The following is a 23,138-nucleotide window of genomic DNA, read 5'->3' as shown; positions in this document are numbered from 1 at the left end:
AGATAGCTATTTTATAGCTTTAAGTGGTGTGTACGATGGGGAAATAGGAGGAGTTGAAGTATACTACATAGTCGTATATATTCTATTCGGCCCGATATGAGAAGACAAAGTAAATTAAATATAAACTATTCGTATTTTAATGGTATAACGTAAAAAATATCGCGATAGTTATTGAAGCTGTTGATCTTTTTATAGCGAATTTTTGAATCTTTGAAAATAATTGTCAAACCAAAATAGTTATACCTATTTTCTATCAAAGTTCCGCGAATTAGCGACAAACTGTTTGCCACAGTTATTAGAATAATTAATCCGTTGCTCTAAGTTAAACCGACTCGATTTCTCGGAAGTAGCAGCTACACGCTGTTGTTTTATGAAGTACGATGTCCCCGATAAAATGATCGCAATGGAACAAACGCATTCGAAGTCACGAAATCTATTTACATTATGCACATACCCAATTTCGTGACTTCACGACGACCACGAAACAACAAAGACAAAAGCGATAAATAGTTGTTGAACTCACACCGTGGAATGTCTCAACAGCGTTAAACATCCTTCTAGCGATTTTCTACTCCATTCGCCATAAAAGAATAGACTTTAAAAGAAACTAGCCAGATATAGCTTCTTTGTTCCTTTCCAACCGAAGAAACAGTTCCTTTTTGGAAAACTTTGATCACTCTGGAAACTTGAAACGCCCTAAAGACAACAAAGAAGACAATAAAAGATGTGAAACGTTATTTCTGAAACTTTCGAGCATCGTTTCTTCTATCATTTATTACGACGAAGCATTTAGATTTTAACTTTGCCTTTATTTATAGACGATTTACTTTCGATTAAATACAAATTAAATTTACGAAAGGATAATCCAAACAATCGTGGAATTCAATGCTTAAATTGAAATTAAATTGAGATTAAATCATCATGCCATAATCGATTCGATTTTATCGTTTGCAAAAAGCAAGTAAAACGAAATGTATGATTGAAATGTTTTTAATTATTCAATACTTCACTTTGTGAGTTTGACACGAACAACGCGTGTTAAAATATACGTGTCCATTTTGGCTCAGCTTCGAAGCTTTGCAAGTTGAAACTTTAAAAGACTTGACGACTCTTTCACTCGTGGCAAATCCACATATTTGCGAACCAGATAATTCCAACGATCAATCGTATCCTTTTCTTTATTCATTGCAATACTTAGAATCTGAGGAAAACAAGCGAAATTTTTCCTACGAATAAACTTTCGACTAAGACCTCTCTGTCCCTTTCTCGCGTCACAATAATCGATACTACAATATTAATTTAACTTCGTCTTACTCGGTTCTATAAACACCCACAATCTATATTCTAAAAATACGTCACACTATACTCGATCTGTATTATTCATAAATGCAACGTACCTAAAATTAACTTTCACCAACGCGTGTCACATGTATTTCTTAACCTGCACATCAATTTTAACGGATGATCGTCTGAAACGGCGTTTAAAAAAGAGAAGCGTGCGTCGCCAAACACAAAAGCCATATATCGACTGATCATAACCAAATCGTTCAACCAAATCCAAAGATTCAAAGTGGTGATCGTCGTGACAATCGTGAATAACGCGATCTGGCGAATTGACGCGATCTGGCGAATTCTTAGCTAAATTGGTCGGTGATAATGATCGAAATTGTCGGCGGAAGGGCACGTGGAGTGCAACCTTCGTCGGAACACACGGCAATATCGAACTGGAGGAAATAGTGCAGGACACGTGCGCGTTAATCAAGCGTCACTGACGTCAGGGATGGTCGCGCCGACCGAGCGAAGGACGTTCACAGGCGGATCTCCACAGAAGCGATCAGCGATCCCACGGAAATCGGAAACAAGGTTCCGGCCGGTAGTGTCAACAGATTTGCCCCTGATAGTTGCTCGTACATAGAGAGGACGGTGTCGAGAGTGAGGGGGTGGTCAGGAAGGGGTGCAGATCGATCGCGAAGGATCGGAGTGTGAGTCGTGCTACAAACGCTTGTCTGTATATACGTGTGTGTATGTATACGTGTGTATGGGTTGAGTCAGAGCGAAGCAAGGGTGGGCTCACGATCAAATATTAAGTCTTATCTGGCGCCGCTTTACCCAGAAGTCGCGTTTTCTCTCTCTTTTTCCTTCTCGCCGAACCAGCCTTTTCGTCTCTTTCTCGCCGCGTCTAATTATCCCCGCCAACCACCGATGCTTCCAACAATATCCCCTCTGTTTCGCCTCGCCCTTCTCCAACTAGCCACCCTCATGGTCGCGGGGCTATTCTCGATCGGTGAAACCACACACATCGAGTATAGAATACATAAAAGTACCGACTTGCTTCTTCTCTTTTCGTCCACCGATCAACCACATCCCCATCCCCTTTCCGTTTCTTACACCACGCCACCCCCTAAACGCTCCACGTCCTGCACCCCTTTGGCTTTCGCGCGCGTTCCTTCCTTCGATCGTTGGACGTTAATAGCTGCCACCGTCCCTCCCCCTTGCTACCCCATCCTCCGGGGACCGTAATTAAGAGAAGGAAAGACGCGGATGGAGCCGATGTGGGTTCATCAATGGAGGACATTCAGTCGAGGAATCCTAGGCCAACTAGAACGGTTTTCCGTTTTCATTGCCGCGATCCTCTCGATCTTCCTTTTTCTTTCCTTTTTTTCGAGATGTTTTCGAGAATCTTCTTCTCGTAGTGGAAAGAATTAATGTCTCACCGACGTGACGGTTCAATTAAGAATTTCGTCGTTTGGATCTTGGAAAATTTGTCTACGAGTATTTAAGTTTCTCATAGTTTTACAGTATGTATCTTAGTATCTTATTTATTTATATTTTATATTTTAAATTTTTATCTATATTTCGAGATGATTAACTTTCTTCTTGACCATTATGTACGTATAAATTAGAACGAAAGTACATAAATGGAATTTATATACGAAGAATTCCTATAAACGGATACCACTAGTATAATAAAAAATGAAAAACAAATATTTCTATCTGGAGAAAAAGCTCTTCTAATATCCATCGATGCACTATACCAAACTCTCGGGTGGCTTCTCGTTCTTCAATCATCGCCGCATTTCTTTCGAGTGGAATTGGAATTGCGTATTTCGGGGAAGAAACAACGAACAGAAGATTCGTAGGTGGCGGGGTGGTTGCGCGCGCGAGACGATGGGACGGTGCGAGAAGCGAAGGGTTGGACGCGTCCTCGTTACGCGAAAACGAGGGCGAAAGCGTTTCGAGGATTGCGATTCGATTGAAAATTCTCTCAGGTCCGTGGATCCTTGGGGTCGGATTGGTTGGCGCCAGTGGAAAGAAAGTTTTTCCCTAATGACCAAGCCGAAGTGGTTACCGTTAATTTGGCCCACCCCCTTTTACCCCGCGTTCCTCCCGGCCACTTCTTCACCGCAGTCGTCTCCCTATCGTCCCACCTCTTTTCATCTTTCTCTCTCTCTCTTTCCACCTCTCCCATTTTTCGTACACCCGCCACACTGTGTTTATAGGGTGACCCAGAAAAACAATGACAGAGAGCGACGAAGAGGAGTCGAGAAAATTGAGAACAAGAGGGAAGGAGCGAGGAAGAGAGAGAGAGGAATCAGCGGAAAAGAGTAGGGAGGAGTGCAAAGATCGATCACCCGTAGCAACAGCCACGTCGAAGATCGACGCGCCCGATCGTGATCGATCGATATCCTCTGACACCAAGGTCAGCCCCGATGTACTTTGCATAACTGTCAAGCTTGCGCTCTGTGGCCAGAAGTTACGAAAGATATCATCGTTCTTCGTTCTAAGTAAACGCGTTTAACCGATCGCCGGACGATATAGCCGAGTTGCGTAGCCCGTTTCGGATCCCTTTTAATATGGAATATGCCACCAGTGATGAATAATTTCGACGTTTATTGCGACATGTATCTTTAATGGAGTCTCATGTACCGAACGGAAGACAATGGTTCATGTTTGGTGGAACATGTAGACGAATTTCTTCGACCTTCGTGCTAAAATTACGAGATATTGGAATCTTGGCAGAGGTATGAATTATCGTAATAAATTGCGTTCCGATGATGATTTATTATTGTCATTAAGAATGGTTTGATGGACGACGTGATGTAAGCTAAATGACGTTGGCAATTGACGAGTTACTTCGAGAGGTAAGCAGCTGATTTAGATTTTTGTAATAACAGGAACTGTTCCAATTTGTATAAAAAGCGATCTTTCAGTTCCGTGGACGTTGTAGCGATTAATCCACGTTTGTACTAGAAATTTGACACACCTACTTAAAATGAAACGCAAAACTATCCTTTGATGCATCATTCCCCGAAGGCAAGATTCCAATCTCGGCTCAGCACCAAAACGTCGAACCCATAGATCCATCTCCTTTGCCCGTTTCTTCGTTATGAAAATAAACGCTTGCACCGCAACTTTCCACACTTGAGTAAACGTTGAGTAAACAAGGAAAAAAAATATCAAGTCGAAGAAAGCTTGTAACTCGCGAGGCAGCTAACGCGCGATAAAATTCCGTCGCCGTTGGTTCTTCTCTTTTCGAGCACCGAGTATCGTCTTGCAGAAGGAGCCAGGATAGCCACAAGCATGCGGGAAAAAAGAAGCGGCAGAGTGCGAGGGGTGGCTTTCAGAGGAGGACAGAGAACAACGGGGGTGCGAGAGAGCGGTGTAGCCGAGAGAAAGAGGGCGGTTGAAAGGGGGTGGCGGTGCTCTCACATTCTTTTTACCAAGCGAAACGTTGCCGGCGGAGGCAGCGAGAGCGTCGCCTATCGATTTTTACTTCTAATGAATTCGAGCTAAAAACCCACCTCTCTGCCCCACAACCACCTCCTGGCCCTCTTTCTCTCTCTCTCTCTCTCCCTCCCTCTAGAATTTCTCCGCCTTCCTCCCTCTTTCTCTTTCTTCTACTTTGCCACAGCCACACTGTGCTACCCTCGTGCTTAGCCACGCTTCCACCCTCTGTTCCACGAACCACGCCAATCACTGCGCGGCATAATTACACGGTTGAGGCTAGTGTGCGACTCCGGCGAAGTCGTGTTTCTTAGACCTCGTGCACTGCAGTAAAAAAAAAACGAGAAAGCTGGACGAGGAGGGTGGTCGGAGGTGGCGAGCGTCTGCTGGGCTTAGAACGAGTTTCGCGGGGTTAGAACGCCGACGTTCGGGGATCGACTTCTTCCTTGGTTTTCCCTCCCCGTTTGTTTTCTACCGAACGTTGCTTCCTCGATGGGGAATAGAAGTTGTTTCCTTTTGTTTTAGTGTCTACTAGTAGCCAGAACTTGGCTGAGAATGGCTTATAATTTGTGTTCAGCGAGTTGGATTTGTTGGAATTGCAGCGGTACTTGAATGTTAAAGAGAAGTTCATTTATTTTATTTCGTGTATATTTTGCTGTAATGTAAGGATTTTATCAAGAATATGCAAAATTAACGAGTATAGTACTTGTTAATGACTGCTATATATGTTTTACATGACATTTAACGCGAGAACAAACATTTAATTCAATATATAGTATGTACGAATGTATTTACTCTGGTATTTGAAACGTATAAAATATTTTGTAATTTAAAGTTCGTTTTAAGGAATTCTGAAAGAAAAAAGAAGATTTGGTGGTAAACGGAAAATTAACTTCTAGGAAAAAGAGGATTCACTTTTTCTGTATCAAACACTAGCTACGCAATTAAAATATAAAAGAAACATGATCATAATTATTTGCCAATTTTCAATAATTAACGATATCTATAATTCTTAGTAAAATCAATTTTATTCCGCGCAAATATTTTATCAAAAAAGTAATACATACTTATACGTACAATCCAGCAATGATCGATAAAGACAAATAAAAGAGGTCAACTGTCCTACCAATTAACAGGATTCGAGGAACGAAATTGATGTGAAAATTTCGCGATCCTTTCGAACTATCGCGACGTGTCGGACGAATCGCGAAGATTCCGCGGTATCGCAAAACGAGGACGCGGGATGAAAACGGAATGTATAAATCAGGTGGCTGTGAACGAGAGGCAGTCAACTGACGAACGCGATCTGAATCCGTGCCAGTTGCACCGCTCGGGGGCAATTACTGTATTAGAAATGATTTCGAATCACCACGAGCCCGTGTACGTGCACTTGAAATCCACGGGTGTATGCACCGTTTGCATTGTGACAGGCCGGTATGCGCCGCTGGTTGCCCCGTTGATGCCTGCACAGGAATAGATTGGTAACTAGTTGCCAGATGCGCGACTCTGTTGCCGATCGCCGGAGTCACAGCTTCCGTTCGCGTCCAAAATCTCATTCCTTTCCGATGCGATTAACCGTCCAGAGGATGTCCCAGAAAATTGGCTCAACGCTTTCTGAATATTTCACGCTTCCTAGCGGTGACCGATCTGTTACCGGCTAAGAGAATAATCTGAACAGTTTGTCAGCGTGATTAGGTGTAGGAATATACGAAGTCTGCGGAGATAATAGACATTGATAAAAATTGTTAACACAGATGAACGTACATTTGGCAATCTTAAATGTCTTACGAATAGACTGGGAAGTTTCACGCAAATTAACCAAAAAATGAAATTATATTGGATAAATTTTGAATAGATCTCTGATCAATAAATGAAATACAGTTATTTTTGAACGAGAAATTTCGCAGATATAAAGCGGGAATGAAGCTCAACGAAAGAATCAATTACACGCGCGGTAAAAGATTCCTTGCTCGAGAAAGGGTTGGTTAATTTATTCAAATTAGAAGGACCGGTCGAGGAATGTTGCGATCAACCGTCGTCCAAAATTAACGCGGCCATTGAAATCGATCGGTTCGTCTCCTTGACCACCCCTTCGCACCATGGAAAATAAAAACCCGGTTGAACTTACAGAACAGCGCCTCAGGGTGAGAATGGCGGATAATGCGAAACCGGTTTCGAAATCCATCCCTTAAGGAGCCGCTAACTCGTTCGAGTTACCGCGTCGCAATTATCGGTGAGACATCGAAATAGACTGACTAGAACTGTATGTGTGCCTGTGCGTATATATATATATATATATATATATATATATATATATATATATATATATATATATATATATATATATATATATATATATATATGTACATATATACAAGACGATACCAAACCCCATGGGACGAGGGAACGTTAATTGAAATGAAACCGTGCGAACGAAATATTCCATAGGGCGAGTTTTATGTTCGTCCTCCCTATACACTGGCTCTCTTACGATTCTTTCTCAGCTGATTTTATGCAAATCGAATCAGCGCCTCGCGTTAACGATTACGACTTTTCGTGAATCGGGTCGGTAGAGCTCGTAAAACATGGACAGGTCTGTTCGTTTCCATAAATCGGAAATCTATAATAAGAAAATATATTTTCAGATTGCTTTCAGATTTTACCGATAAAATCCTGGCTGTCGTGCCTTGTTACAGCGTTAATGAAAATTCAAAATGTTCCATATAACGCATACAACGTAAAAGTACAGCATAAAAGTTTTCCATTTAGTGTCTTCTCATTATGTTTTTCTTTTTCGATTTTTTAAACATTTTTGAAGTTGTTTCCCGCAACAGTGTGTACGAACGATTCCAAGTAAGCGCGAGCAATTCTATTTCGAAGCGAGCTGTATTGACGAAGGGGCGAGTTTGTTTCGCTATACAGCCGGTTTTACATTGACCAGACGATGTTTCTTTCGGAAGAAACTTACTTAGAAACTTCTCATTCCGATAAAGCTGCTCTTCTGCTCCCCCCCCTGCTTGGAAATATCGATCGTAAAAAGATACCACAAAATATGTCTTTTTCTGAATGAAACAATTCGAAGAATTCGATTTAGTACATTTTTTCAGGTGTTTCACGCTTTTACACCTTCCGTCATAATATTTTTTTTTTTCCTGGAATAATTCTCACAGTCGACGCGTGATAAAAGATCGAAGCGAATATAAAGCTGAAAAGAAAGAAATATTAATAAATGAGAATACTATTCTAAAGCAATGCAAGGGGTAAAAATATTCAATTTAAACGTCGGTTTCGTAGCAATGAAAATCCTCGAGTCATATTTGCCCGAATCGACGAGGAATCCTATCTTCTCGTTTATCAATTCAGGGTTTCACGCGAGCCGTCTCGATGACACGAAACGAAAACGCCAGCAACGAATCGCTGTTATCGTGTCGTGACGGGATACATAACGGTGACCGAATGCGAGGCCTGCTACGCCGGCATGCTCGGAACTCGGTAATTATCGTAATTATTGCAATTAAACGGTGTCGCGACGAGCGCGGATTACACGCAGGCCCAGTTTCTCGGAACGCATTCAGCTATACATAGGGTGATTTAAAAGAGGAGCTCTAACAATTTAAGGGATTATTCTTCACAGTAAGTAAAAGAGCTTAATTAATACAGGTCCCTCGATTAATCTTGAACAGGATGTAGAGCAGTTATTTTATTTAGTGAATTCTGTTGCTTGGCGGTATCAAATAATGGACAGAAGAACGAGCTATTATTAAGGTTTTAATAAGTAGACCTTATAGTAGATTAACGTTAAACTTGGATCTTTTGGAAAATTATATCGCTTCGTAACATCAGATGAAAAATAACAGATCGATATCTTTTATTACACGTATAAGATTCTAACTAGAAACCATAACTGTTATAAGACAAATTTAAAACAATTGTAGGAATAAGAAGGAAAGAAAAAGTTGAGGATGGTCGCTTTTGACCATCGTCAGCTTTCGTTATACAGATCTGAGTTTCAGAGAATATTACACGTTTTGTTTCTCATCGCGTCCTTCGATGAAATTTCTAATTTAATTTTCAATTGTAAACCAGTTCTTACGTGAGCGAGCAGCACCGTATAAATCTTCAAGTTTGTGCGCACTTCGTAGCTAAGTATCCTTTTACCTCCTACCGTTTGTCCGTTTATTTAACTCAATGCAAAATGTATGTATCGCAATTTGTAATGCAAATGGCGTAAACGAGTTGCATAGTTTTTGCAAACATTTAAGTTCCACCTATACGAATTTTTATTCGTCCACACTCTACGTCTTTAGAACTTTAAACTATTTGTTTTTCGATCGCTTTGTGCATGCAAGCTGAATTAATAGACGCATCGAAATGTATCATTAGAAAGAACGATCGAGTACTATGTAACAATGGCGATGTTTAAACGATTCCTGTTGACGTTCGATAAAGTAACGCAAATGGACGTTGGAAATGGTATATAATCGAGGCTATCTTTTAATTGCGACGACCGAGCGTTTTGCTGTTCGCTTTTATCGGAAATTGATTTATCCGAATAACCGATGAAACCGCGTTTTTAGGTGAAACAGCAATACACGTTACGAGGATTGTAATTTCTAGCTGATGCAACTTCTTCAACATTAACTATTCACGCTAATCAATAAGTGACTTGTACACGTCACGAGTTACAAATTTAAGAGATAATTTTCAAAATATACAAATGATTACATAGATTTTGTTTCGTCTAGAAAGAAGGATTTAAAGTGTGAAATCTTGTTCTATAATATATCAAGCGTTCGTTTCGAAATTGACACAACCTCGATTTGTTCTAAAAATAAGAGAAAGTGTCTTCGAACTTTTAATAAAATATTATCTTGTTAAGCAAATCTATCAATAAGAGGAATAACGAACATAAAACGGAAAAGCCGGAACGATTTTATGGTATTTTCGTCAGAAAAAGAAATAAAGAAATAGATATTAATTAGGAATAAATCAATATAGAAATAGATATTCGCGTTAAGCTTGACATTAATAAACTATTTCTAGCATGACAGTGATACTAATTTCAAAAATATTAGACCATATTACATTCCATCACGTGAAATCATCTCGACTAGGTAGCGTACTCGTGGAGAGTACCGCAAAGAGCAGCGAACGCATTTACAAATCTTCTAAATTCAGCGGAGCCGCGGTGATGTGCGACGTCGAGACTCGACCGCGGTTAATCGGATTTCCCGAGTCTGCTGGACAACGATGGCAGCGATAATGGAATTACCGTGCGGTCAGCACTTAATTACCCTGATCTCTGGTCCGATACAGGGAACAACATTTCGTTCTCGTCGACTACGCGAACCTCGGCCAACAGTCGTGGACGGTTTTAGACGTTCTAAACCGATTCGTCGAAGAACCGAGTACGTAACCCGGTTACTTGGTTATGTCTACCCTTCGCACGTTTGCCATTTTCCACCAAGCTGACTGAGTTTCGATGCGTACGTTTCAAGAAGGGATTCTTCTTCCACCGGTCAAAGCCGAACACTGGACACGGTACGTTTAAGCAATAATTGCAACAACTGGAAGATTTTTTTTTTCTCGAAATTTAAAATTTAATTCAACGTGATATTATTTTTAAATCAGACAATTTTTAAGTTCAGAATAAGACAGAGAGAAGGGACCAGAGAGGAGAAACTACATGCTAAATACCGTTAAGCATGTAGGTTTTACCAATAAATTTTAAATTGTTACCACAGCTTTTCGAAAATAAAAACTTCGTTACTAAGTTTGTCTCCTAAGTCGTTCAGTTATTCTACAAACATTGCTTATCCGAACCTTCTATCCTCTATAGTTTCCAACATCTCTAACATCTCTAACATCTCTTTCCTCTATGCTCTTCGATGTCTTTTTTGCTGTATCGCACACACGAGATTCAATTATGTACATCCTTCCAAGAATTTATACAACATCGTTGTCCATCGATCGTTACGATATCACGGATCGCGCACGTATAGAGCGGTTCCTTGAGTAGACAACAAACGAGACGTTCACGACGAGGACGATAGCCCTGTCGAGGGTAGACGATCGAAACCGATGTCGAAATAATTCCATTTCAAGACGGCTGCGGCAGTCGGATTACACGACGGCCCCTGCCTTCCGGGAAGGGCCAATCGATAGTCTCGTAGCTTGACCTGGGCCATGTTTGCACACCGATCGAATCTGTTAATCGCACACCATACTGTTTCATTGACACACGCTTCGATGATCGTTGTCGCCTTATAATATCAAGCTGCTCGATTGTGATCGATATGATTTTTTATTGGTAGGGCCATGTGTCGGTGAAAGCTATTTTCCCGTTAATCTACGATTTCTTATAGCATAAGCTAATTTATAGTTTATCGGTTCTAATCCATTCTAGGGATTAGTTTAATATCTGCTCCAATGATTTACGATATTGAATCACAATATCGCCGACAGAACGTTAGCAGCTCCTTTGCTATTCAACGAAACTAATCCGAAACACGTGTTTTATCGTTTATTCTCCTTTTAAATTTATAAAAATAGTAAACGATAAAAGTCGATAACATCGAAGCGGTAAAAATTACGCGCGTCAAATTTAACAGAGATCCAGTTTTTTTACCTCTATCTAAAATACGTGACACTTGCACCGTTTACAATTTCAACTCGTCGATTCAATCGCTTTACGCGTGTAATCACGCGATCGTGTAACTATAGAATAATAACAGGCGGTGCTGGTTCGTTATAAATTAATGATCGACTCCGTGGCGAGTCAAAATGCGAGGGGGATGTCGAGGAAAACCAGTGGAACAAAGAGGAGCAGAGAGAGACTCGTGCTTCGACTCGAATAGGACCCCGTGATTTCGTAACTGATTTCACGGCGGAGTTGCCAGCCTCCTCTAGGAGCCCGTGCTCGCCTTCTTTGTCACGAGACACCGTGGACCCGGTAGCGGCGCGGATTTTCACGCTGGAATTCGTCGGCTTTTGTCTGTGGATCACGTGAGAAACATTGTAAGAAAGAGGCACGATGGGGGCCCGATCGAACCGATCGAAAACGGTTCGAACGGTTCGCAGAGCCCTCCGGAAGGTCGACACTCGATATTCTTGCCGATACGTGGGGACGAATGTGGGCCCCACCACCTGCCGGCCCGCTTTTGTAATCGTCCTCGTGTTCCTCGTGACCTCGGCCTTTTCGATCCAAAGATGTATAAGTCCCGAGATGCTCGAGATCGAGCTGTGAAAGGTTCTTCGTCGTTTCCAGATTTATCAAACAATTTTTGGAAAACCAGAGGTTTGCTCGGTTCGGAGAGTTCACAGATAGAAAAGGATTGTTGGATGGTGTCTTGAGATTATCATATCTAGAGTGCGAATGATTATTTATAATACGAAAAGATACACACCATTAGTCGAGAATTTGTAAGTCTTCTCGTTGTTAGTTGTATCTATGAATCTTCGGTTAATTTCGTTATTGATCCAAAATAATTTTATGGAACGCATAGCAGTTTCAAATGTTTGGTCAATAACGTACGGAATATATATGAATAGATATTCAAATGTGTACTGTATGATGATGTAGAAATGGGGATAAAAAATAGACTAATATTTTTTCTATTGTATTCTAATTACATTGTATTGTAAGAAATAGGAAATTTATTCGAGGAAGCTGTATAAGACAATATTAAGAGTGAAATTGGGGTCGTGGCCCTGTTGAAACGGACAGAGAAGATAGGAAAATTTATCGAAGTAAAGGATCCTATGAAAGGAACGAAGACTATAGCTTAGTCAAAGGGGATGAAGCAGAACCACGAAAGAAGATCAATCGATAGGGAAATATCGTTGAAGGGAACGAGTTAGTCATAGAAAACTATATCGAAAAAGAAGACGAGAAAAAGGGGATCAAAAATGCATAGGGGATGTTGTACTCAAACGTTGGAACCCTTAAAAGGATGATCGTTCCCTTCATTGTTTGGAACGTTATCCACAGGCATGGACGCTGTTGGCGGATGAAAACGAAGAAAAAGTCGAACTTCCATGAAATTAGGTTTTGCACGCGTATTAAGGTCTTTTTAGTGGACGAATACAATTAGGAAAAGTTCTTTCGACGAGGGATGCTTGCTATTCGAATTTCTATTGAATCCTTCGACCTTGAATGAGGGAAATAAGATTTTTATCGCGATAATCTATAATATAACGATTATAAAATTAACGTCCAAAAAATTGTTATCTACGAGATTGTAATTAAAAACGTAAGTAAATGCCATTTATTAAGTTAAATTGTAGATAGAAAGAACTGCAAAATCGAAGGACCTTGAGTAAGAGTTGATCGTTAAAAAAATTATTACTCTTCGATTCAGAAAAATGATCAAAAACGGATTAATCGTTATCGATCGAAATATTTTGACGTAACAATGGACATGCATCTCGAGATTCGGCCGTTTCAGCAAGAACGAGAAACTGAAATGTCTAGCGATCGATTAGCGCAACAAAAAGCAATTAAAGAACCACCTTGATTCGTACAAAAAGGCAGGGACGCGGCAAGAAAAAGGCGAAGAGACTTTTCTTCGACGCTTCCAAGCCAAACTTTCCCGTGCTCAGCCCCTCGAGTCTCTTAATTCGGGGATCAACGTGTCTGTTTTCGAAGACTAAGTGCGTGTAGGAGAAATTAGAGAGAGCCTTTACACGAACTCTGTTTCCATTTTTTACTGGACGCTTTTTCTCTCCCCCAACATCGATAGGATTCCGTTAAAAGGATATCTTTCTTTGTTTTCAGCAGAAATTACTTAGAAAATGAGTTTGATTCGCTTCGTGGCGGATTTTCGTGGAAATTCTAATGCAAGCAATTATATCTTCGTTCAATTCGAAGGCATCAATTCTTCCTTTGCATTTCTATCCTCCTGCAAATAATCGAACAAGGAAAACTGAAATTTCCATTCTCATGAATATTAATGCTTTACTCTGAATTCTCAACCTAAATATACTTGAGCAAGAATTCTAGCTTCGTGGAATGATGCAAGCAGTCATTAGGATCATACAAGTATACAACGATAACAATTACATAATTCCAGTTATGATATTAAGCACCGTACAAAAGATGATATTATAGGTGTATTTCCTAAAAAGTTCAACAAGTTCCTGATCATTATATGTTCCCCATCACTGCCATCGAACCTCGAAACGTCAAATTGCTTGAGAATAAAAAATTAAAAAAAAGAAAAAACGTAAAAGATCAAGATAACCTATAGGAAAGTAGATCACACGCTTATAATTAAATTACAAATTACTATTTTATTTACCAAATGACCGTAAAATACCGTAAATTTCAAAAACTCGATATAATACAAAATAGAAGACGAAAAAAATGAAACTGTTTAGTGTCTCGTCAAACGAGTTTAAAAATTCACGATGATAAAAAATAGAATAAAACTAAGATCATATCGCTTCGATCATTTTGATTCCGTAGATATCCCTGTTCAGGGTCAGCAACCTGGTAGGTTTCACGATCATTCGCAATGCAGTCGAACGACTCTCGATCTCGTGTGGTTCCTCTTCATCATCTCTACTCGGTCCGTTATCGAAGCTATCCAGGTTCAGAGAAACGACCGTATACACTGGCGTATAGTAATAGGATAACCCGCGGCCACGTACTTGCACGACGCGCGGGATTTCAATTGCAAATCGATTTCGCTTCTTTGTAGTCAACCACCTAGTGCGTGCCACCTATCTTCAATACGTAACAAGGAGGATCGACGCGAATCCAGCCACGCAACGTTCCCAGAAACGGTTCTAATCTCAGACGTGCTGGAGACCTGCAGTGTGCTCGCGCGGGAAAATCCATAAACTTCTGCTTTCCAGCAGGATCGATACGGCCGATGAATGATTAAACCGCGGTATCGGCGCGCCGCTTTTTATTAATTCCCACGTCTCTTCGTTTCTCTTGCTTTTTATCAGTGAATGGATCGTTTGTTATAGGAACAGTTAAAACGTTACTTTTTCTGCTTTTTGCTGTCTTATATCGAGATTGAGAAGCGAAGATTGCTCGTTGCTTGCTTCGAATAATTATAAACTTGGCCTGATGCCGATATTATGTATCGAAAATATTTCTAGCAGATTTTTAATGTGATATTGAAATTGAATTGTATTTATGACCGATATAATTTATGAATCAAAAAATGGCAAATATAATGGCTTTAGGGATTTACTTAATTTATCAAGATTTTATTATAAGACCCCGGGGTATTTTGTATAATCGAAAAAATAGACCTGGTAGCAAGGTAAAGTAAATTTACAATCAACTGACTGATTCGATTAAACGAGGTTTCATTCGATTAAACATTATTCGTTAGCCAGAACGTCATATACTTTTAATCGTTCGTAATGTGTATAAAGCACAAAAATAGTCGACAATAAGCAATCTAAATTAATGGAAGGTAGAATGTTTGGTTGGTTATCCGATGCGATCCGCTCATTCAAGTTTTTAGCGACTATAGGTAATAAGGTAAGTGAATGAAAAACGGTGCCTTCTAAGGCTATTAAATAATGATCAAAAATCATTAAACGAACAATAATCCTATTGAAGTTTCTTTTAGTATTTACATACATACTTTCCAACCTTGTTGTGCTCTTAGATTTATTTATTTGTTCTATATTTAACAAATTTCTTGTATATTTTATTCTTATCGCCAATAGGATATGGTTGTTTGAGATAAGACGAAAAAAAGCGTAAATTACACGTCACTGCATCGCACAATAATGTGAAAATCCAAATACCTACTTGTACTACATAAGATTTCATTGCATATAATGATAGTAATCTATATAAGTATATCATCTGCAACAAAGAGGACAGACTACTCTATTCGATTGATTGACGATTTCTCTAACGGAATAACACGACGCCGCATCTTCGAGATACAGACGCGAAATTTACGAATAAGAGACACTGCATAAGCTGTTTACAAGAGCGTGACGAATTTCATTGACAGCCATGACGCGGATGTCGAGCGCGTAAAACGTTAAACCATAACTAATTTGTCAGTAACACGATTCACGATAAAAATTCAATTTCCGCTTTCCGCAACGATTTGCATGATAAGTATAATTTATATGATAATTCTACATTAATAACGATTAAAATATAATATACATAATGGACTTCTTCTTAAAAACTCACCACATTTTTCTCGCGTGATTTTAAACATTCTTGCGCCTGTCTGTTCTCTTTTTTCGTTCAATGCGTTCTCGCAAGGTTACTCTTGCGTCTTTTAATCGATGTCGTCGTCAGTTTTTATTTTCGCGCGATTAAAATAATTTTGTTTTGCGACTTTGAAAATTCAGCATGTTTTACTCTCATATGTAAATAATATAGCGTTCGATTGTAATCAAAGGCTCTGGAAAGATAATCGTTAATTGGAAAATTAATAAATGTCTGTGAATTACAAAACGAGAAATGCTGTCGAGAGATAAAATTACTTTCGATCGATGTTTGAGTGCCTACATGTACGGTTGCAGTGTGCGATACGCGTGAACGAAGGAAAGCAGCTAAGAAAATGATTAAGTGTCAATTTCGTTAGTGGGTATATTGTGATCTTTGGATTTTCATAAACAATTTCAAGAATATTCATAAAGAAAAATTACATCTATGAGGGAATAAACGTAGGTTAACGCCATGGTTATTGATAGTTACGAACGTTAATCGTTTAACGTGATTGACAAATGGAAACGAATGGCTCGCCGTGAAAAAAAAAGCAACTTTGCATGAAAAAATTCTTCTAACAAATCAATATGATACACGATTTCTATACCGATATTCTCGTTTACCGCAATTAAGCTACATTAATCGAAAGATTTATTTCGCCGGTATAAGATCGTTATCATCGGCGAACATTTTATCCAGGTTTCAGTGCAAACTTTCAAAACCGTGCCATTTGACGTGATTGATCGCTAATACAAACGGATGATGGATTAGTTTCACACAGGTCATTCGCGCGATCATCCGAAATAAAAGTGGTCAAATGAGTGTTCGTCCGATGAGTGATCAATGTGCTTCATCAAATTCTGACCCCGTGACTGCGAACACTTTGTGATCCTCGATTTAACAATCAGTTTGCTCGTTTCCCACGTATAGACACGTATTTTGTTCGTTTCAATATCATTCATCCATGTCGAATTCGTGTTTTTTTTTTCTCTCTCTCTTTCCAAAAACGATATTCTTTTTACGAACACGCGTCTTCGATAAATCGTTGTCTCATGAAAAGCGTTAGTTGTTTAAACAACGTACTTTAAATTCAGATCTTATTTTCCATCGTATCAAAGATAAGAATAACGTCGTTTAACATACAAAAGTATACCGCTCCGTTGCAAATGTTTCTAATAACTAAATGGTAAATAGATTATTAACACGTTCACTCGTGGTTGGATTTTCCCTACCTAGATATACTAAACAAGAATCTCGCAAGTCAAACTAATTAACTCTACTTCTTGCAGACTTTTCAAACTCGTTAGCCAGCTATGTGATTAGTGACCAACTTAAAAAAAAAGTATGAAGTTTTACAGGACAATGTTCGTAACATGGTCACTTTTCTCTGCCTTTTAATTTATGGTATTGTACGTGACTCATGTATTTATTAACAGAAGACTTTCGTGTAGAACTTAAACGTGTCGAATAAAGTTTTACGCGTGTACATTGCACGAATTATTATTTTCTATATTTTTTTAAAAATTTCATGATTTTTACTTCGCATTCTTAAATCAAAATCCGTATCGTGAGAATATTGTAATAATGAACAAATACGTTACAGTGAAATTCTCATCTTCTCTCTCGTTAATTTTTTGTTAAGATTGTGGTTCGACATTTTGATCTTCTTCCACGAAAATTTTTTCCTCTGTACCATACGGTTCATTAAAACGATAATTATGCTTGTCCTGTCTAAATTTGCGCGTTTCTTTTACGTCATTATTGACTTCCGTCTCTAATGAACGTTCGACTTCAGCTTGATTACGTAAATTGGTGTTTTAAGCAACAAAACCGGCGTTAGTCACTCGATAATGGCAGATAATCACCTCGCAATTAAAGCGTTTCGATCAGATAGACAGAATATATTAAGTGTACTACCTACGTTTGGCTAATAACATTGTACACGGAGGTTTTAATATTACCAATACTAAGTCGGTTCTTCCGCGATTTGCTCGTGTTTGACAACCGGTATTTAAAAAATCGAGATAACGAAATATTTTTATTACTAAAAATACGATTTTGTTCTGCTACAGAATCGACTAAATTAAATAATGCTGCTAAAGCTGCCTTTCACACACTTGTTCAGTTATTATTTCAGTTAGGATTTTATTTATATTTTATTAATATTTTATTAATCTACACGAATAATATTCTATAGAAACGAATAATTCCTATTATTATACATTAATTATACGTACATCTTGTTGGAAATTATTTAACAAACACGAAATACAACGATTTTCATTTAATTTAAATTGAGATTTAATGTTTAACAATGATGCCAAATTTTGGAATAGAGGCTTTCTGAAAATGGATATTTTATTTATAACCATTGATATCGCTATTATTTATACCATAAATAAGAATTAATTTAATATTTCGAACCAAAATGAAGAATTTACATTTGAATCACATTTCGTAAGCAGAAGTTAATCCGGAGAAGCCTCTGATGAAATAAATTTGAAGAAATATTGCTAAACGACCAGTTCTCGAACCTATATTTACAAATGCTTCTGCCTGCTTTTTCACGAATTCCACCGATTAATTAAGCGTTGTACCTGCTATTTTGATACAGTCAGTGTTTCAAAGCGAGCAGAATGGCGCGAGAAAATTATACGCGGCACGATGTTAATTAGTAGAAGAAGCTTCGAACGAACGTTTTGCTCGTTACCTACTAGAGGATCGACGCGATTAAAATCTTATCGGTGGACAAGAAACGCGAGTACCTGTAGAGATCATTAACTGTTGTACAGTGGCAACCTTAATCCTCTTAATTTCCATAAACGGTGCTCTAAATTCCACGGAAAAAGGACAAAAATATTACAAGCCAGAAAATTACACGGAATTACGTACGAGATTGTACGAAATTGCTTTCATTACGGCGACACTGTACGAGGATATTTATTTCTGAGAAACGATGCACCCGTTTCCTTTCAGTCGGAAATTAATGAACTAAATAAGGCGACAGAAGGCAACTAGCAATATTGTGCAATGCAGAAAACATGGATTATTAATTGCGTATAGGATCATTAACGAAGCATATGTTGTAAAGATTATTAATGGTAAGTATTCATACGTTCATTATTTATTGTCCATCATTTGCATACTTTATTTTTTTAAGACGCTTCGTTGACAGACGATACGATTTTTTCGTGAGATAGAAATTTCGTCAAATCGTTTGACAGAAAAGGTAAAAGAGTTTATCGAGAGGAACGATTTTATATATTTGAAACGAAATGTATAGATACAAGCAAGATCTTCTAATGAATCTTCTAAAATAATTAATTATATAATGAAATTCTGATATAGGAATATATTAGAGAATATCAAACAGAGATTAAAATACCGTTTGCTAATTTTCCTACATTTAATAAATTCCGATTTCTAAAAATCCTATTTTAAACAGCTCCGTTTTTAGATAAATTCTGAAAGATATTTTAAAGTAACGACGAGAGAACCGATAGATTATTATTAATCGAATATTTTCCACCCATAGTACTGAATCAATAGTGCGAAAATAGAGGGAGAAAGAAGTAGAACACGGCCGAAAAATAGAAAAAATAATTACAGTAGATTTAATAGCGTTCGTTGCATTTTCCGCGAAGTAAACGTGTTTATCGCGGCATTCTGCTTAAAATATCTATCAAAGACCCAGCCAAAGCGGATAGAATTTATGATGCTATAAACGACTGTAAATTTCAACGATTCGTCCTATTTTATTGCTGAATGTTCGAAATCGTAAGGAAATGCTATTTCCTGATAACAGCGTTTAATTATTTATGACGAATATTTAACGCGAAACACGCGGCATTCCAGCATCTGTGATTTACTTACTCGCATGAATTCGAGTTGCGTGCAAATAAAACGCGCCAATTATTTGAATCGCAATAACTACATACTTCCCGAAGGAATACGGTCGGATGAAAAATGTCCCTGATAAGAAAAAATTAGAATAGAAAAGTAGAAACCAGCTATTGAATGAAAGAAGGAAAGAAAACATCTTCGTTAATACGACTCATCTAGCAGGTGAAATAATTCTCCACTTAAATTTTATTTACTCGATCGTATTCCCAAAAATATAATAATTTGGGGGGGGGGGAAGTAATTTTTTAAATATATACAAATATATATAATAAACATACACAGTGTCTAATCAGAACGCGCGAACGATGAAAATCCGCGCGGGGTCGAAATTCTGGTGGGCGAACCGCGCGTGGAACGCGTTGGTGATAAATCTGACGGCGATCTCGACGCGGAATATTTTATTCGCGTAACGCCTCGCGTTAACAACTCATCGAGCGATATTACTCGCGCCATTCGAGATTACCGGTGCCAATAACCCTGCAGTCTGATCTATGCTCGGTTCGGACGTCACCATGGTCGCGAGAAGAGTAGGCTCGGCTGGTCGCGCGTATTCGCTCAAGAGTAAGCCCGTTTATTGTCGTGGACGGTGCAACGCGACCAACAGAGCTCCGCTTAGCCGTGGTCCAACAATGAAACGCCGCCCGGGAAAAATGATCGTCGTCGTCGTGGAGACGCGGAGGCAGGTCCGATGGGTTTCTTCGCGCGCCGCTTAACGACGATTTCGATCGTTTACGACTTTAATAATTTAGGCGCGGCCAGCCTCGCGAAGCTCGACACGTTTTCGCTCGTAAACCGCGCGACTAAATCCGTATTTATGGGGAAGAAGAGGTAGTCCGGCAACCGAGGCCTGTCTCCTTCATCCTTCGCCTCTTTCCTTCTTCCACAGTTTGCTGCCACGTCTCAGTCTTTCCTGTCTCTTTCTTACTCTCCTCTCGAATCTGTATTTCTTTCTTCGAGATACGGGACTGGCTTGGAGTCTCGCGAGGAATCGTTTCCATTCGAAAATTTGTCCCGATGTCGCTTCGTAAGTTCAGCAGAGATTATCGGTTCCGAGCGTACGATTGGGGGTAGTTGTGGTTTGTGGTCGACACTCCGAGTATAATTTTTCGCTGAAATTTTCCCTATTATTTTTTTAACGACGTTTGTTGTACGTTTTCTAATCAGATTCAAAGACATCTTTATTAAGATAGACTGTTATTTATTAAGAGAAATTTAAGATTAACCAATCTGGTCAGGATATAGCGCTTTACGAAATATTTGAACACGCGTCGAATGTTTTTACGAATGTATTATAAACAATTTTAAGGATAGGTGGTTATTTACATGTAGAATGCATCGGTTTGATTTTCACTCGTAATTTGTTTCGTACCTACCGATTCAATTATCCAAACCAAAGCAGCAACAAATCTTTCGAAAAGAAGATTATCCCCGACGATCGAAATAGCTATAGATATAATTTATAAGTTAATTGGTTAAAATAAAACCGATCAGCTCATAACTAAAGCCAACTCCTGAGGCTCGTATCATTTTGAAAGGAATGTAACGTTACACCGCGACATTTATAAATTTCAAAAGGCGCAGCCTCGTTAGTTAAATGAAAGTCTGTACAGGTTGGATAATACGTGCATGTCATAAAGACCCCGTGCGCTCGGTCGTGAGACATTTTATATTATCTTTATATTCGCTGTTCACGACTTACCGAGGACGCAGACAGTAGAACTCATCTACGCTCCTTCCGCTCCCTTATATCCTGTAACAGAAAAATACGAGCATACGTTGAACACCACGTGCACCAATACAACCGTCGAAAATACACACGAACACACGCTTGTAACGTGAAAAACATAACAAACCCTGGGAACATTAATGCTCATATCGCGCAGGTGTGAAATTCACCGACTGGATTATGACGCTCCGAAGCTTAAACGCGTCGCCGATCATCCGGCGAGATTCTCGCGCGATAAGCGCAACATCCTGCGCAAAAATTGTTCGCGGAAATGCTTGCTGCAGGCGAACGATCATCGCCCAGTGATATACATTGTACCTTGCATACGTTTAGAGTGACGAGATTATAGTTAGATGGATCGAAATAATACGTTCGATACTTTTGGCCTGCGCTTTCGCATTTGCAATTTGTAACAAAGTTCGAGGTAATTGATTTGGATATGACCATTAATTCTTTGTCTTAAGATGGAAATACGTAAATTTTCCACCAATTGAAATAGAAGATATGGAAACTGTAAATTTTTATGTGTCACAAAATCGTAGCAACATGATTTAAGAAATGTTCTGTATCATAGTTTTGTAGTTTTTTATTTGGAAGATTCATTGTCAAATTCATTTACACGTTTGTAGCGTGAAGAAATGTTAATAAGTAGCACGAATAAGCCCGCTATTTCATAATTCCATCATTATGATTTTATTATATTTTTACGTTGCAAACAGATCTGCAATAGCAAAAGGTCGCAAAACTTCTGAAGAATTAAAACCTCTTCGCCACAGAGTTAAAAATAACATTTTCAAAATGTAAAAAGAACAACGAGCCAACTCGCTGATTCAAACTCGCAATTTCACAGGTTTGAAAAATTCCGAGCGCTTTCACATCCGGCGAACGGTCGACACGCGTCGTCAGAAACGATTCATCGGAATCGTAATGAGTTTCGTTCCCCGAGGGGTCTAATTAAAAAAACAATTATCAATCAGCCTAACAATACCACGTGTCCCACATTAGCAAACACCGCCTCGACGTCCACAACGCGTTCACAATGCGTTCGCCACGAAACAATGTGGCTACGAAGAAGGGACACGCTTCTCGAAATACTCACCTCGAGGTATCCTCGAGGAAGAACAATACGACGAAACGGCACCGGCTGATCAGCATAATTTCGTGCGTTCGACCGAGTGCAAAGACAAAAGGAGATCGAGGACCAAACCCAACGAAGGAAGAAACGACACGAGACAAGACGAGGCGAGACGAAAGGAAACGAAACAAAGTGGAAGTGTGACCAGCATGGTGTGCAGGTACAATTAAAGCGACATTAATTAATTGTTAGCGCAACAATGCATCTGTGTCGGAGGCAGGGACGTAGGCAGAAGAGGGGCCTCGAGGGCCTTCATAAATTTACATGTCTTTCGCCGCGAGAATCATTTTTTACAGCCGTTAGGAGAGTGTCCACGGTTGGTGTGCGTGCGGAGAGAAGCGGCGGACCTACAGCAACGCCTCGGCTATATTACGGGTCCCCATGGTGTTGCTCATAATAACCATCGATGTCTCTCCGCGGGCATGGAACCAGCCTCGAGCTTCGATCTT

At 39.3% G+C, this 23,138-nt stretch overlaps 1 protein-coding gene across 10 annotated transcripts in view; it reads right to left on the bottom strand.

Moving 5' to 3' along the window:
- Positions 1-23,138, bottom strand: part of Zfh2 (Zn finger homeodomain 2) — a 399,771-nt gene that overhangs the window by 290,502 nt on the left and 86,131 nt on the right. For all 10 annotated transcript variants that reach the window (XM_072017175.1, XM_072017174.1, XM_072017182.1 and 7 more), the window contains one exon: positions 21,528-21,578. The gene's annotated coding sequence lies outside the window, so the exon portion shown is untranslated. The remainder of the gene's footprint in view (positions 1-21,527; positions 21,579-23,138) is intronic.

This window comes from Bombus fervidus, chromosome 14, assembly GCF_041682495.2.
Source record: "Bombus fervidus isolate BK054 chromosome 14, iyBomFerv1, whole genome shotgun sequence".
In the NCBI taxonomy this organism is placed as follows: Eukaryota; Metazoa; Arthropoda; class Insecta; order Hymenoptera; family Apidae; genus Bombus; species Bombus fervidus.
Note: the sequence above shows the minus strand (reverse complement) of the source record. Positions and strands in the feature narration are given on the sequence as shown.